Here is an 18,905-nt window from a genome sequence, read left to right on the forward strand (position 1 = left end):
ATCACCACAATAATGAGATCATTCTAGTGATATCACCACAATAATGAGAGCATTCTAGTGATATAACCACAATGATGAGAGCATTCTAGTGATATCACCACAATGGTGAGAACATTCTAGTGGTATCACCACAATAATGAGAGCATTCTAGTGATATCACCACCATAGTGAGAGCATTCTAGTGATATTACCACAATAATGAGAGCCTTCTAGTGATATTACCACACAATAATAAGAGCATTCTAGTGATATCACCACAATAATGAGAGCATTCTAGTGATATCACCACAATAATGAGAGCCTTCTAGTGATATCACCACAATAATGAGAGCCTTCTAGTGATATCACCACAATACTGAGAGCCTTCTAGTGATATCACCACAATGAGAGCATAATATTGATAATACCACAATGATGAGAGCATTCTAGTGATATCACCACAATAATGAGAGCATTCTAGTGATATTGTCACAATAATGAGAGCATTCTAATGATATAACCACAATAATGAGAGCCTTCTAGTGATATCACCACAATAATGAGAGCCTTCTAGTGATATCACCACAATACTGAGAGCCTTCTAGTGATATCACCACAATAATGAGAGCATTCTAGTGACATTACATGAACTAGAGGACTCTACTGATATCACCACAATAATGAGAGCATTTTAGTGATATCACCACAATAATGAGAGCCTTCTAGTGATATAACCACAATAATGAGAGCATTCTAGTGATATCACCACAATGGTGAGAACATTCTAGTGATATCACCACAATAATGAGAGCATTCTAGTGATATCACCACAATGATGAGAGCCTTCTAGTGATAACACCACAATGATGAGAGCCTTCTAGTGATATCACCACAATAATGAGAGCATTCTAGTGATATCACCACAATAATGAGAGCCTTCTAGTGATATCACCACAATAATGAGAGCATTCTAGTGATATCACCATAATAATGAGAGCATTCTAGTGATATCACCACAATAATGAGAGCACTCTAGTGATATCACCACAAAAATGAGAGCCTTCTAGTGATATTACCACACAATGAGAGAATTCTAGTGATATCACCACAATAATTAGAGCATTCTAGTGATATCACCACAATAATGAGAGCATTCTAGTGATATCACCACAATAATGAGAGCATTTTAGTGATATCACCACAATAATGAGAGCATTCTAGTGATATCACCACAATACTGAGAGCCTTCTAGTGATATCACCACAATGAGAGCATTCTATTGATAATACCACAATGATGAGAGCATTCTAGTGATATCACCACAGTAATGAGAGCATTCTAGTGATATCGTCATAATAATGAGAGCATTCTAGTGATATAACCACAATGATGAGAGCATTCTAGTGACATTACATGAATTAGAGGACTCTACTGATATCACCACAATAATGAGAGCATTTTAGTGATATCACCACAATAATGAGAGCCTTCTAGTGATATAACCACAATAATGAGAGCATTCTGGTGATATCACCACAATGGTGAGAACATTCTAGTGATATCACCACAATAATGAGAGCATTCTAGTGATATCACCACAATGATGAGAGCCTTCTAGTGATAACACCACAATGATGAGAGCCTTCTAGTGATATCACCACAATAATGAGAGCATTCTAGTGATATCACCACAATAATGAGAGCCTTCTAGTGATATCACCACAATAATGAGAGCATTCTAGTGATATCACCATAATAATGAGAGCATTCTAGTGATATCACCACAATAATGAGAGCACTCTAGTGATATCACCACAATAATGAGAGCCTTCTAGTGATATCACCACAATAATGAGAGCACTCTAGTGATATCACCACAATAATGAGAGCCTTCTAGTGATATCACCACAATAATGAGAGCATTCCAGTGATATCACCACAATAATGAGAGCATTCTAGTGATATCACCACAATAATGAGAGCATTCCAGTGATATCACCACAATAATGAGAGCATTCTAGTGATATCACCACAATAATGAGAGCCTTCTAGTGATATCACCACAATAATTAGAGCCTTCTAGTGATATCACCACAATAATGAGAGCCTTCTAGTGATATCACCACAATAATGAGAGCATTCTAGTGATATCACCACAATAATGAGAGCATTCTAGTGATATCACCACAATAATGAGAGCATTCTAGTGATATCACCACAATAATGAGAGCATTCCAGTGATATCACCACAATAATGAGAGCCTTCTAGTGATATCACCACAATAATGAGAGCCTTCTAGTGATATAACCACAATAATGAGAGCATTCTAGTGATATCACCACAATGGTGAGAACATTCTAGTGATATCACCACAATGATGAGAGCCTTCTAGTGATATCACCACAATAATGAGAGCATTCTAGTGATACCACCAAAATAATGAGAACATTCTAGTGATATCACCACAATAATGAGAGAATTCTAGTGATATTACCACAATAATGAGAGCATTCTAGTGATATAACCACAATGATGAGAGCATTCTAGTGACATTACAGGAATTAGAGGATTCTACTGATATCACCACAATAATGAGAGCATTTTAGTGATATCACCACAATAATGAGAGCATTTTAGTGATATCACCACAATAATGAGAGCCTTCTAGTGATATCACCACAATGATGAGAGCCTTCTAGTGATATCACCACAATAATGAGAGCATTCTAGTGATATCACCACAATAATGAGAGCATTCTAGTGATATCACCACAATAATGAGAGCATTCTAGTGATATAACCACAATGATGAGAGCATTCTAGTGACATTACATGAATTAGAGGACTCTATTGATATCACCACAATAATGAGAGCATTCTAGTGATATCACCACAATAATGAGAGCATTCTAGTGATATCATCACAATAATGAGAGCATTCTAGTGATATAACCACAATATTGAGAGCATTCTAGTGACATTACATGAATTAGAGGACTCTACTGATATCACCACAATAATGAGAGCATTTTAGTGATATCACCACAATAATGAGAGCCTTCTAGTGATATAACCACAATAATGAGAGCATTCTAGTGATATCACCACAATGGTGACAACATTCTAGTGATATCACCACAATAATGAGAGCATTCTAGTGATATCACCACAATGATGAGAGCCTTCTAGTGATAACACCACAATGATGAGAGCCTTCTAGTGATATCACCACAATAATGAGAGCATTCTAGTGATATCACCACAATAATGAGAGCCTTCTAGTGATATCACCACAATAATAAGAGCATTCTAGTTATATCACCATAATAATGAGAGCATTCTAGTGATATCACCACAATAATGAGAGCACTCTAGTGATATCACCACAATAATGAGAGCCTTCTAGTGATATCACCACAATAATGAGAGCATTCTAGTGATATCACCACAATAATGAGAGCCTTCTAGTGATATCACCACAATAATGAGAGCATTCCAGTGATATCACCACAATAATGAGAGCATTCTAGTGATATCACCACAATAATGAGAGCCTTCTAGTGATATCACCACAATAATGAGAGCATTCTAGTGATATCACCACAATAATGAGAGCCTTCTAGTGATATCACCACAATAATGAGAGCATTCCAGTGATATCACCACAATAATGAGAGCATTCTAGTGATATCACCACAATAATGAGAGCACTCTAGTGATATCACCACAATAATGAGAGCATTCTAGTGATATCACCACAATAATGAGAGCATTCCAGTGATATCACCACAATAATGAGAGCCTTCTAGTGATATCACCACAATAATGAGAGCCTTCTAGTGATATAACCACAATAATAAGAGCCTTCTAGTGATATCACCACAATGGTGAGAACATTCTAGTGATATCACCACAATGATGAGAGCCTTCTAGTGATATCACCACAATAATGAGAGCATTCTAGTGATATCGTCACAATAATGAGAGCATTCTAGTGATATCGTCACAATAATGAGAGCATTCTAGTGATATAACCACAATGATGAGAGCATTCTAGTGACATTACATGAATTAGAGGACTCTACTGATATCACCACAATAATGAGAGCATTTTAGTGATATCACCACAATAATGAGAGCCTTCTAGTGATATAACCACAATAATGAGAGCATTCTAGTGATATCACCACAATGGTGAGAACATTCTAGTGATATCACCACAATAATGAGAGCATTCTAGTGATATCACCACAATGATGAGAGCCTTCTAGTGATAACTCCACAATGATGAGAGCACTCTAGTGATATCACCACAATAATGAGAGCATTCTAGTGATATCACCACAATAATGAGAGCATTCTAGTGATATAACCACAATAATGAGAGCCTTCTAGTGATATAACCACAATAATGAGAGCATTCTAGTGATATCACCACAATAATGAGAGCATTCTAGTGATATCACCACAATAATGAGAGCATTCTAGTGATATCACCACAATAATGAGAGCCTTCTAGTGATATCACCACAATAATGAGAGCCTTCTAGTGATATAACCACAATAATGAGAGCATTCTAGTGATATCACCACAATAATGAGAGCCTTCTAGTGATATCACCACAATAATGAGAGCCTTCTAGTGATATCACCACAATAATGAGAGCCTTCTAGTGATATCACCACAATAATGAGAGCCTTCTAGTGATATAACCACAATAATGAGAGCCTTCTAGTGAGATCACCACAATAATGAGGTCTAAGGGGTAACGTTTCTCCTTATGGAGAGTGACATACCATCTCTGGCTTGTCAAGGTAAGGAGGCTTATTCGCCGTGCAATGCTCCTCTGGGAATTTAAATATGCAAATTGCCTCTTATGAGAAAAAGAGGACTTAACTCTATAGCGCCACCTGTTGGAAGTAGCGATCCTACAAGTCACAATCAACCCTTTAACGAGTCGTGTGTGTACCTTGACAAGCCAGAGATGGTATGTCACTCTCCATAAGGAGAAACGTTACCCCTTAGACCCCAGTCCAGAGCCTCTCACCTAGCCAAATCAGTTCTCATGCTTCGCACTGACGAGGGCCAACAGCCCGAAACACCGTGTCTGCGAATTGAGATACTGATTTGGCTTTAATCCTAAGTCATATTGCACGACTCGTTAAAGGGTTGATTGTGACTTGTAGGATCGCTACTTCCAACAGGTGGCGCTATAGAGTTAAGTCCTCTTTTTCTTATAAGAGGCAATTTGCACAATAATGAGAGCATTCTAGTGATATCACCACAATAATGAGAGCCTTCTAGTGATATCACCACAATAATGAGAGCCTTCTAGTGATATCACCACAATGATGAGAGCATTCTAGTGATATCACCACAATAATGAGAGCCTTCTAGTGATATCACCACAATGATGAGAGCCTTCTAGTGATATCACCACAATAATGAGATCATTCTAGTGATATCACCACAATAATGAGAGCATTCTAGTGATATAACCACAATGATGAGAGCATTCTAGTGATATCACCACAATGGTGAGAACATTCTAGTGGTATCACCACAATAATGAGAGCATTCTAGTGATATCACCACCATAGTGAGAGCATTCTAGTGATATTACCACAATAATGAGAGCCTTCTAGTGATATTACCACACAATAATAAGAGCATTCTAGTGATATCACCACAATAATGAGAGCATTCTAGTGATATCACCACAATAATGAGAGCCTTCTAGTGATATCACCACAATAATGAGAGCCTTCTAGTGATATCACCACAATACTGAGAGCCTTCTAGTGATATCACCACAATAATGAGAGCACTCTAGTGATATCACCACAATAATGAGAGCCTTCTAGTGATATTACCACACAATGAGAGCATTCTAGTGATATCACCACAATAATGAGAGCATTCTAGTGATATCACCACAATAATGAGAGCATTTTAGTGATATCACCACAATAATGAGAGCATTCTAGTGATATCACCACAATACTGAGAGCCTTCTAGTGATATCACCACAATGAGAGCATAATATTGATAATACCACAATGATGAGAGCATTCTAGTGATATCACCACAATAATGAGAGCATTCTAGTGATATTGTCACAATAATGAGAGCATTCTAATGATATAACCACAATAATGAGAGCCTTCTAGTGATATCACCACAATAATGAGAGCCTTCTAGTGATATCACCACAATACTGAGAGCCTTCTAGTGATATCACCACAATAATGAGAGCATTCTAGTGACATTACATGAACTAGAGGACTCTACTGATATCACCACAATAATGAGAGCATTTTAGTGATATCACCACAATAATGAGAGCCTTCTAGTGATATAACCACAATAATGAGAGCATTCTAGTGATATCACCACAATGGTGAGAACATTCTAGTGATATCACCACAATAATGAGAGCATTCTAGTGATATCACCACAATGATGAGAGCCTTCTAGTGATAACACCACAATGATGAGAGCCTTCTAGTGATATCACCACAATAATGAGAGCATTCTAGTGATATCACCACAATAATGAGAGCCTTCTAGTGATATCACCACAATAATGAGAGCATTCTAGTGATATCACCATAATAATGAGAGCATTCTAGTGATATCACCACAATAATGAGAGCACTCTAGTGATATCACCACAAAAATGAGAGCCTTCTAGTGATATTACCACACAATGAGAGAATTCTAGTGATATCACCACAATAATGAGAGCATTCTAGTGATATCACCACAATAATGAGAGCATTCTAGTGATATCACCACAATAATGAGAGCATTTTAGTGATATCACCACAATAATGAGAGCATTCTAGTGATATCACCACAATACTGAGAGCCTTCTAGTGATATCACCACAATGAGAGCATTCTATTGATAATACCACAATGATGAGAGCATTCTAGTGATATCACCACAGTAATGAGAGCATTCTAGTGATATCGTCATAATAATGAGAGCATTCTAGTGATATAACCACAATGATGAGAGCATTCTAGTGACATTACATGAATTAGAGGACTCTACTGATATCACCACAATAATGAGAGCATTTTAGTGATATCACCACAATAATGAGAGCCTTCTAGTGATATAACCACAATAATGAGAGCATTCTGGTGATATCACCACAATGGTGAGAACATTCTAGTGATATCACCACAATAATGAGAGCATTCTAGTGATATCACCACAATGATGAGAGCCTTCTAGTGATAACACCACAATGATGAGAGCCTTCTAGTGATATCACCACAATAATGAGAGCATTCTAGTGATATCACCACAATAATGAGAGCCTTCTAGTGATATCACCACAATAATGAGAGCATTCTAGTGATATCACCATAATAATGAGAGCATTCTAGTGATATCACCACAATAATGAGAGCACTCTAGTGATATCACCACAATAATGAGAGCCTTCTAGTGATATCACCACAATAATGAGAGCACTCTAGTGATATCACCACAATAATGAGAGCCTTCTAGTGATATCACCACAATAATGAGAGCATTCCAGTGATATCACCACAATAATGAGAGCATTCTAGTGATATCACCACAATAATGAGAGCATTCCAGTGATATCACCACAATAATGAGAGCATTCTAGTGATATCACCACAATAATGAGAGCCTTCTAGTGATATCACCACAATAATTAGAGCCTTCTAGTGATATCACCACAATAATGAGAGCCTTCTAGTGATATCACCACAATAATGAGAGCATTCTAGTGATATCACCACAATAATGAGAGCATTCTAGTGATATCACCACAATAATGAGAGCATTCTAGTGATATCACCACAATAATGAGAGCATTCCAGTGATATCACCACAATAATGAGAGCCTTCTAGTGATATCACCACAATAATGAGAGCCTTCTAGTGATATAACCACAATAATGAGAGCATTCTAGTGATATCACCACAATGGTGAGAACATTCTAGTGATATCACCACAATGATGAGAGCCTTCTAGTGATATCACCACAATAATGAGAGCATTCTAGTGATACCACCAAAATAATGAGAACATTCTAGTGATATCACCACAATAATGAGAGAATTCTAGTGATATTACCACAATAATGAGAGCATTCTAGTGATATAACCACAATGATGAGAGCATTCTAGTGACATTACAGGAATTAGAGGATTCTACTGATATCACCACAATAATGAGAGCATTTTAGTGATATCACCACAATAATGAGAGCATTTTAGTGATATCACCACAATAATGAGAGCCTTCTAGTGATATCACCACAATGATGAGAGCCTTCTAGTGATATCACCACAATAATGAGAGCATTCTAGTGATATCACCACAATAATGAGAGCATTCTAGTGATATCACCACAATAATGAGAGCATTCTAGTGATATAACCACAATGATGAGAGCATTCTAGTGACAATACATGAATTAGACGACTCTATTGATATCACCACAATAATGAGAGCATTCTAGTGATATCACCACAATAATGAGAGCATTCTAGTGATATCATCACAATAATGAGAGCATTCTAGTGATATAACCACAATGTTGAGAGCATTCTAGTGACATTACATGAATTAGAGGACTCTACTGATATCACCACAATAATGAGAGCATTTTAGTGATATCACCACAATAATGAGAGCCTTCTAGTGATAAAACCACAATAATGAGAGCATTCTAGTGATATCACCACAATGGTGACAACATTCTAGTGATATCACCACAATAATGAGAGCATTCTAGTGATATCACCACAATGATGAGAGCCTTCTAGTGATAACACCACAATGATGAGAGCCTTCTAGTGATATCACCACAATAATGAGAGCATTCTAGTGATATCACCACAATAATGAGAGCCTTCTAGTGATATCACCACAATAATAAGAGCATTCTAGTTATATCACCATAATAATGAGAGCATTCTAGTGATATCACCACAATAATGAGAGCACTCTAGTAATATCACCACAATAATGAGAGCCTTCTAGTGATATCACCACAATGATGAGAGCATTCTAGTGACATTACATGAATTAGAGGACTCTACTGATATCACCACAATAATGAGAGCATTTTAGTGATATCACCACAATAATGAGAGCCTTCTAGTGATATAACCACAATAATGAGAGCATTCTAGTGATATCACCACAATGGTGAGAACATTCTAGTGATATCACCACAATAATGAGAGCATTCTAGTGATATCACCACAATGATGAGAGCCTTCTAGTGATAACTCCACAATGATGAGAGCACTCTAGTGATATCACCACAATAATGAGAGCATTCTAGTGATATCACCACAATAATGAGAGCATTCTAGTGATATAACCACAATAATGAGAGCCTTCTAGTGATATAACCACAATAATGAGAGCATTCTAGTGATATCACCACAATAATGAGAGCATTCTAGTGATATCACCACAATAATGAGAGCATTCTAGTGATATCACCACAATAATGAGAGCCTTCTAGTGATATCACCACAATAATGAGAGCCTTCTAGTGATATAACCACAATAATGAGAGCATTCTAGTGATATCACCACAATAATGAGAGCATTCTAGTGATATCACCACAATAATGAGAGCATTCTAGTGATATCACCACAATAATGAGAGCCTTCTAGTGATATCACCACAATAATGAGAGCCTTCTAGTGATATAACCACAATAATGAGAGCATTCTAGTGATATCACCACAATGGTGAGAACATTCTAGTGATATCACCACAATGATGAGAGCCTTCTAGTGATATCACCACAATAATGAGAGCATTCTAGTGATATCGTCACAATAATGAGAGCATTCTAGTGATATAACCACAATGATGAGAGCATTCTAGTGACATTACATGAATTAGAGGACTCTACTGATATCACCACAATAATGAGAGCATTCTAGTGATATCACCACAATAATGAGAGCCTTCTAGTGATATCACCACAATGATGAGAGCCTTCTAGTGATAACACCACAATGATGAGAGCCTTCTAGTGATATCACCACAATAATGAGAGCATTCTAGTGATATCACCACAATAATGAGAGCCTTCTAGTGATATCACCACAATAATAAGAGCATTCTAGTTATATCACCATAATAATGAGAGCATTCTAGTGATATCACCACAATAATGAGAGCACTCTAGTGATATCACCACAATAATGAGAGCCTTCTAGTGATATCACCACAATAATGAGAGCCTTCTAGTGATATCACCACAATAATGAGAGCATTCCAGTGATATCACCACAATAATGAGAGCATTCTAGTGATATCACCACAATAATGAGAGCCTTCTAGTGATATCACCACAATAATGAGAGCATTCTAGTGATATCACCACAATAATGAGAGCCTTCTAGTGATATCACCACAATAATGAGAGCATTCCAGTGATATCACCACAATAATGAGAGCATTCTAGTGATATAACCACAATAATGAGAGCATTCTAGTGATATCACCACAATGGTGAGAACATTCTAGTGATATCACCACAATGATGAGAGCCTTCTAGTGATATCAGCACAATAATGAGAGAATTCTAGTGATATTACCACAATAATGAGAGCATTCTAGTGATATAACCACAATGATGAGAGCATTCTAGTGACATTACATGAATTAGAGGACTCTACTGATATCACCACAATAATGAGAGCATTCTAGTGATATCACCACAATAATGAGAGCCTTCTAGTGATATCACCACAATAATGAGAGCCTTCTAGTGATATCACCACAATAATGAGAGCATTCCAGTGATATCACCACAATAATGAGAGCATTCTAGTGATATCACCACAATAATGAGAGCCTTCTAGTGATATCACCACAATAATGAGAGCATTCCAGTGATATCACCACAATAATGAGAGCATTCTAGTGATATCACCACAATAATGAGAGCACTCTAGTGATATCACCACAATAATGAGAGCACTCTAGTGATATCACCACAATAATAAGAGCATTCTAGTGATATCACCACAATAATGAGAGCATTCTAGTGATATCACCACAATAATGAGAGCATTCTAGTGATATCACCACAATAATGAGAGCATTCCAGTGATATCACCACAATAATGAGAGCCTTCTAGTGATATAACCACAATAATGAGAGCATTCTAGTGATATCACCACAATGGTGAGAACATTCTAGTGATATCACCACAATGATGAGAGCCTTCTAGTGATATCACCACAATAATGAGAGAATTCTAGTGATATTACCACAATAATGAGAGCATTCTAGTGATTTAACCACAATGATGAGAGCATTCTAGTGACATTACAGGAATTAGAGGATTCTACTGATATCACCACAATAATGAGAGCATTTTAGTGATATCACCACAATAATGAGAGCATTTTAGTGATATCACCACAATAATGAGAGCCTTCTAGTGATATCACCACAATGATGAGAGCCTTCTAGTGATATCACCACAATAATGAGAGCATTCTAGTGATATCACCACAATAATGAGAGCATTCTAGTGATATAACCACAATAATGAGAGCCTTCCAGTGATATCACCACAATAATGAGAGCCTTCCAGTGATATCACCACAATAATGAGAGCCTTCCAGTGATATCACCACAATAATGAGAGCCTTCCAGTGATATCACCACAATAATGAGTGCCTTCCAGTGATATCACCACAATAATGAGAGCCTTCCAGTGATATCACCACAATAATGAGAGCCTTCTAGTGATATCACCACAATAATGAGAGCCTTCTAGTGATATAACCACAATAATGAGAGCATTCTAGTGATATCGTCACAATAATGAGAGCATTCTAGTGATATAACCACAATGATGAGAGCATTCTAGTGACATTACATGAATTAGATGACTCTACTGATATCACCACAATAATGAGAGCATTCTAGTGATATCACCACAATAATGAGAGCCTTCTAGTGATATCACCACAATGATGAGAGCCTTCTAGTGATAACACCACAATGATGAGAGCCTTCTAGTGATATCACCACAATAATGAGAGCATTCTAGTGATATCACCACAATAATGAGAGCCTTCTAGTGATATCACCACAATAATAAGAGCATTCTAGTTATATCACCATAATAATGAGAGCATTCTAGTGATATCACCACAATAATGAGAGCACTCTAGTGATATCACCACAATAATGAGAGCCTTCTAGTGATATCACCACAATAATGAGAGCCTTCTAGTGATATCACCACAATAATGAGAGCATTCCAGTGATATCACCACAATAATGAGAGCATTCTAGTGATATCACCACAATAATGAGAACCTTCTAGTGATATCACCACAATAATGAGAGCATTCTAGTGATATCACCACAATAATGAGAGCCTTCTAGTGATATCACCACAATAATGAGAGCATTCCAGTGATATCACCACAATAATGAGAGCATTCTAGTGATATAACCACAATAATGAGAGCATTCTAGTGATATCACCACAATGGTGAGAACATTCTAGTGATATCACCACAATGATGAGAGCCTTCTAGTGATATCACCACAATAATGAGAGAATTCTAGTGATATTACCACAATAATGAGAGCATTCTAGTGATATAACCACAATGATGAGAGCATTCTAGTGACATTACAGGAATTAGAGGATTCTACTGATATCACCACAATAATGAGAGCATTTTAGTGATATCACCACAATAATGAGAGCATTTTAGTGATATCACCACAATAATGAGAGCCTTCTAGTGATATCACCACAATGATGAGAGCCTTCTAGTGATATCACCACAATAATGAGAGCATTCTAGTGATATCACCACAATAATGAGAGCATTCTAGTGATATAACCACAATAATGAGAGCCTTCCAGTGATATCACCACAATAATGAGAGCCTTCCAGTGATATCACCACAATAATGAGAGCCTTCCAGTGATATCACCACAATAATGAGAGCCTTCCAGTGATATCACCAAAATAATGAGTGCCTTCCAGTGATATCACCACAATAATGAGAGCCTTCCAGTGATATCACCACAATAATGAGAACATTCTAAGGACACCACCACAGTAACTGGGCACAGGATGAAGGACATTACTCCTGGATGGGTCCGAGATGTGGGACATTATTACAGGAAGGGGTCAGGATAGGGAAGATTATTGCAGGAAGCAGCCAGGATGGAAGATGTTATTACATGGGGGGGGGGATATGTCTTTATAGGATCTAGAACGCTTCAAGGGCCCATACATTTGGCCAACATGCAGGTGGGGGCCCAGGTCCAAATTTTACAGTGGCGCCTATCAGACCCTAGTTACGCCACTGCATATTCCTGTATGTTAATGATACAGTGGAAAAAGACTCTAGACGTGCGTCTGTAAACGTTTTAATCTGCAGATCTCTGACTTTACGATGAAAAAAAAAAATCCTTTGTTTGTTTGGTAAAGGAAAGGATATTGGCAATAAATTCCGCGAGAGCCGTATATTTTGTTTTCGCATCTTGTAAGTCACTTTGTCATCAATTTACAATTGTGTAAATCTTATGAGATATTCTGTTTGCATAAACTCTTGAACCTGCTGATGCCTCGTACGAAATGTTTACAACACAGTGGGATGACCGCTCTTACTGCTGATCCTTGGAAAATATTCTTTATACTGGAAGGAAAAAAACAGCTTGTTTCCTGAGACGGCGCCACACCTGTTTACAGGTTGCGTGTGGTATTGCAGCTCTGCATCACTCTCTTCAATAGAGATGAGCTGCACCAGACACATCCCAAGGTCAGGTGTTGTTCCATTTTTGGAAGAAAGTAGAGATGTTTTTCCTTCCATGGAAACATAAGAAGTTACGGATTTCAGGAAATGACGACACAAACCAAAGTGTTTTTTTTTTGTTTTTTTTTTTAAGTTTGGAATTTTTCAAAAGCAGTAAAACAATGGAAAAAATGTATAAATTTGGTATTGCCATAATCATACTGACTCACTGAATTATGTTTCCAGGTCTTTTTTATTGGCGCAAAAAAAATCATAAAAAAATTGGCAAAATTGTGTTTTTTTTTCCCTTTATTTTACCCATTTCAATTTTTATTTAACTATTTTTCTATATTTTATATGTTAAAGTGAATGGTGTCATTCAAAAATACAACTCGTCCAGCAAAAAACAAGCTTCGTACGAGTGTTTGGATGGAAAAGCAAAAAGCGATGGTTCTTGGGAGAAAAGGGGGATAAAACAAAAGTGCAAAAATTGGAATTGGAAAATTGGAAGAAATTGGATGAAATTGGAAGGGGTTAATGTGTCCATCAACGTATTCTTTTGAAGGATCTTGTTGATTTTGTCTACACTCAGAAACAATGTAATCTATGTGATCATTCACATCAGACTATGGGGGAAAATAAATTAAAATAAAAGTAGAATTTTCCCACCAGTATGAGATAAGTGGCCTCAGGGGTATTAAATGCAGTGAAGAATGCTGCTACAGGTCAGAAAATTGCTTAAAAGCAATTTCCAAGATAAAAATTTGCATGTTGGAAAGCACCGACGAAAAGGATCCACAATTAGATAGCTGCCATCTGATATTTCTACATTTTTGCAAAAATGTGCAACTTTCCGATTCTTTTCCAAAGTGTTAAGATAAGTGGACAGACTTTAGTGGGAGGCGGGGTAGACAGCCAAAAAAGTAACCAAAATCCTATATTTGGCTCCGTCGAGTCCACCGCTGGCGTATGGAACAGTCAATTACCAGCTTAGAGTTTAGAATTCATCACTTTTTCTAAACTTTATTTATTTTTTTCAATTTAAAAAATGATCCAAGGGGTCTTCAGGACAGCCGCTTAGATGGGGATTCATCCGGTCGCCTCCTGCCGGGGTGCAATTCAATTGAGCACCATATAAAGTTAAGAGGGCATCATTTGTTTCATTCATTGACTATGGGACTGCTGGAAATAGTGCTGTAGATCCATAGACAATGAATGGAGAGGAGGCCAAGTATGAGCAACTATATTCAGGATGATTGTCGTGGTTCTACAGCCCTGATTTCAAGATTGCTGGGGGTCCCAGGGGTAAGACCCCCCCAGAGATCAGCAAGGTATTCCAGCAGTTGGTCCCCCAGCAATTAGTAATAACTTGATTTTTTGGGAATAACCCTTTAGTGGCCACTGAGATTTTAAGGGTGAGTGGGGATCCGATGCCCAGCACCCTCACCGATTGTGCCATTGCTGTCATGGTGCCCATTTGGTTCAATGAGCTGCAGTACCTCAGAGCGGCCACTACACGGTGCATGGAGCTGTGCAGATGTCAGCTGATTGTGTGGGTGCTGGGTGTCGGACCCCTAATAATCTCATAAAAAAAGTCATGTGTATACTATTACCTTAAAGCAAGTATATCATGACTAGAATGGTTCACAAGGGTCCACGACTTTAAGTGATCACTTTCAGTCTGCATGAAAAATCCTGTGTCGCTAAAATCCCAAATGATACATTTTCCATGACTGGGGAAAAGCGAGGATTACAGAGGTCGCACCGGGCCCCTAGTGCATGAGGGACCCTGGAGATCCTCAGCCATATCTGAAGACAGGAGCAGAAGACATGGCACAAGGAAGACGGGGGTCTCGGTACATGTCCGCCATCTCCTGCCCCCCCTTTAACATGCACCATGTAGGGTCTGGTCTGATCTGGTCTGATGGGGGCTCACCTGCAGACGCACCACACCTGTGATAGCAATGTTTGGCCAGGTGTCTGCTTGAGATTGTATCTATGGGAGCTTCACAGATAACATTACCCTAGAAATAATTGAGATAAAGTTACTGTGTGCTCCACAAGATGAAGCCTGAGAAAGAGGGTGGGAGGGGGGCATTAAAATCCTAAAAGGAAAGGTGTAATCCATAGAAAATGTCATATATATTTCTCACAGCTGAGAGTTTGTTACAATCGTATCCGGTCTCCTCTGTGAGATCTGTCCTGTCCTGATAGTGTGATGCAATGTATAAGAGCAGGAGAAACGTATCGGCCTGGAGACATTGGAGGATCCTCAACACTAAATATCATTCTGATGGGAGTCTTCCTGGCATTTCTTCCTCTCTACGATCCCTGAGAGATCTATAGGTGACCCGACGAATATCTGAGGTGTAGGGCCACCATAAGAGGCAGGAATCATTGCGATGAAGGATAACATATATACATGACCCTTCCTGTTTTCTGTAGCACATATCAGCTTTGCTGTATAGAATGTGACAGATGAGCAGAGTCATCTCATGATTACTAGAGGAGTGGGGAGGCGATAAATGACAGCTCTATTGCACTCCTGGGTTACTAGGTAAGGCATGAGCACCATATAATCAGCAGTAGCTATGATGCCAGAAGCTGCAGGGGATAACGAAGGAACAAGGTGCAGCTACCTAGAACTTTGTACCAAGGTTTGGCTTTTCTGTGCTATATTGCTATTTAGTTTACAGTAAGCAGAGTGATGAGTTGACTGACTAATCTACGGGTTCCCCAAAATTCCAGCTGTATTTCTTTCATTTAATACGTTTTATACACGAAAATTTCACTAGGGGAAATAACGCTAAGAAGTTGTTCCAATAACATAAAGGGACTGTCGAAGGTTTTTGAAAGCTGATCTGTCACCACAATATAAGATGCAGGTATTCACACGTTGATCTCTTAGATCTGATAAGGCCGGTGTAGTTACTGTCAAAATCAATATTACAATGGATGTATCATCCATCCTTCATGATAATTTAACCTCAATGTCTACCTACCTAGCGTAAGTGACAGTTCCCCAGTGTCCCTCCTCCCTGCTGATGAATCGCTACTCAACTAACCGGATTGTCAAATCCTTGGTGTCCCTGCTCCTGGATGCTGCTGAGTCTTCGCCCACCCAACCAAACTGACTGTTCCTCAATGTTCCACTTGCCTGCTGCTGAATTTCTACCCACCAAGCCTGACTTGTCAGTACCTCAGTGTCCCTCCTTCCTGTCACTGACATTTTACACTGCTCTGTACAAGCTGCAGCTGTCAGTGAAGCGGTATGGACAGAGACTGAATGCATTTGCTCCTGAATCTCTACCCACCTAACCTGAGTCACAGCTCCTCAGTGTCCCTCTACCCTGCTGTTAAATCTTCCCCCTCATGCCCTGAGTGACTGCTCCTCAGTGTCCCTCCTCCATGTTGATGAATCCTCCCCAAATTAGCCTTAGTGACAGATCCTTTGTGTCTCTTCTGCATAGTGGTGCATCTTCCCCTGCCTACCCTGATTGACAGCTCCTCAGTGTCCTTCCTCCATGCTGCTGAATCTTCTCCCATCTAGTCTTGGTGACAGCTCGTCAGTGTCCCTCCTCCATGCTGATGAAACTTCCCCACCTAGCCTTAATGACAGATCCTCAGTGTCCCTCTTCCCTGCTGCTGAGTCTCTACCCACATAACCTGAATCACAGATTATCAGTGTCCCTCCACCCTGTTGCTGAATCTTCCACCACCTAGTCTTAGTGAAGCTCCACAGTGTCCCTCCTCCATGATGATGAATCTTCCCCCACCTAGCCTGATTGACTGCTCCTCAGTGTCCCTCCTCCATGCTGCTGAAACTGACCCCACCTAGTCTTAGTGACAGCTCCTCAGTGTCCCTCCTCCATGCTGATGAATCTTCTGCTGCCTGGCCTGATTGAAAGCTCCTTAGTGTCCCTCCTTCATGCTGATAAATCTTCCCCCATCTAATCTTAGTGACAGCTCCTCAATGTCCCTCCTCCATGCTGATAAATCTTCCCCACCTATCCTGAGCAAAAATTCCTCAGTGTCCCTCCTCCATGCTGCTGAAACTTTCCCACCTAGTCTTAGTGACAGCTCCTCAGGGTTGATTCTACACTGCTCTGTACTATTCTGCATCAGTCTGGCTGCATAGGCAGAAATTGAATCTATTTGCTCTCTCACTCTTTAACCAGACTCATTGCTCATTTTAATACCAAGACCATAAAACCATAATGAAATTCATTTTTCACAGTAAGCACACCAGAGTCATCAGGTCCTGGAGATCTACTTATTAATATATGCAGGTTCTACTGTGAACTTAGGAGACAAGTCCACTTCAAAACAGCAATAACAAATACCCATAATTTACTTTCGTATTCCCTGCGGGTCCACCACTGTTCATCCGCTTGTCTTTTATTCATCCTGTATGGATGATGAGCTGACCATTCACCTGAACGCTGCAGCCAATCGCTGGTTGGATGGAATTTAACAATTAGTTCTCATTATTTTTCCATTTTATTACAACCCCTTTCACAATGCCAGTGGTGGTGGCACATGTTGATATTTGCTGCCGACATTTTCTTTTCAACACTGAAAAACGGTGAATTTGGCAGATGAGGAAATTTTGGAAAAAAAGAAACCTCTCAGGACCTAGTACAACAATAAAAGTGATATCTATCTTCAGAGTACAGATGATGGCAGTGATGGGGAAGCTCCGCCCCTGCGTGTCAGTAACTCTGGGGAGGAGCTACTGCAGGAGATCGCTCTGATAGGCAGAACTCTCGGAGGAGGAGACAAGGGCTGACCTATCACTGCCATCATCTGTACTCCAGAGGAGCATGTTCTGATATCAAAGCAGCTGAAGACACGGGAATAGACTGGGGAAAAGCCGGCGTTTGGAAGCCACTTATGTGTACTGTTTTTACAGGAAGACAAGTCCCCTAATAAAGTTATCTGCAAATTTTCATAACTTTCTATGCTGAACAAAATTATATAAAAAAAAGTTTCCTAACTTTCCATACCGAAGAAAATTATTATTAGACAAAATAATACAATTTTAGCTCCTCATTAACCCCCTTGTTCCAGAGCTAAGGGTACTGTCACACATTGAAATTTCGATCGCTACGACGGCACGATTCG

General features: G+C 38.9%; 1 protein-coding gene across 1 annotated transcript in view; it reads left to right on the top strand.

The window, feature by feature from the left end:
• LOC143793664 (uncharacterized) overlaps nucleotides 1–18,905 on the top strand; it is a 105,448-nt gene that overhangs the window by 16,684 nt on the left and 69,859 nt on the right. The gene's annotated exons all lie outside the window — the stretch shown is intronic.

Source organism: Ranitomeya variabilis, chromosome 1 (genome assembly GCF_051348905.1).
Source record: "Ranitomeya variabilis isolate aRanVar5 chromosome 1, aRanVar5.hap1, whole genome shotgun sequence".
In the NCBI taxonomy this organism is placed as follows: Eukaryota; Metazoa; Chordata; class Amphibia; order Anura; family Dendrobatidae; genus Ranitomeya; species Ranitomeya variabilis.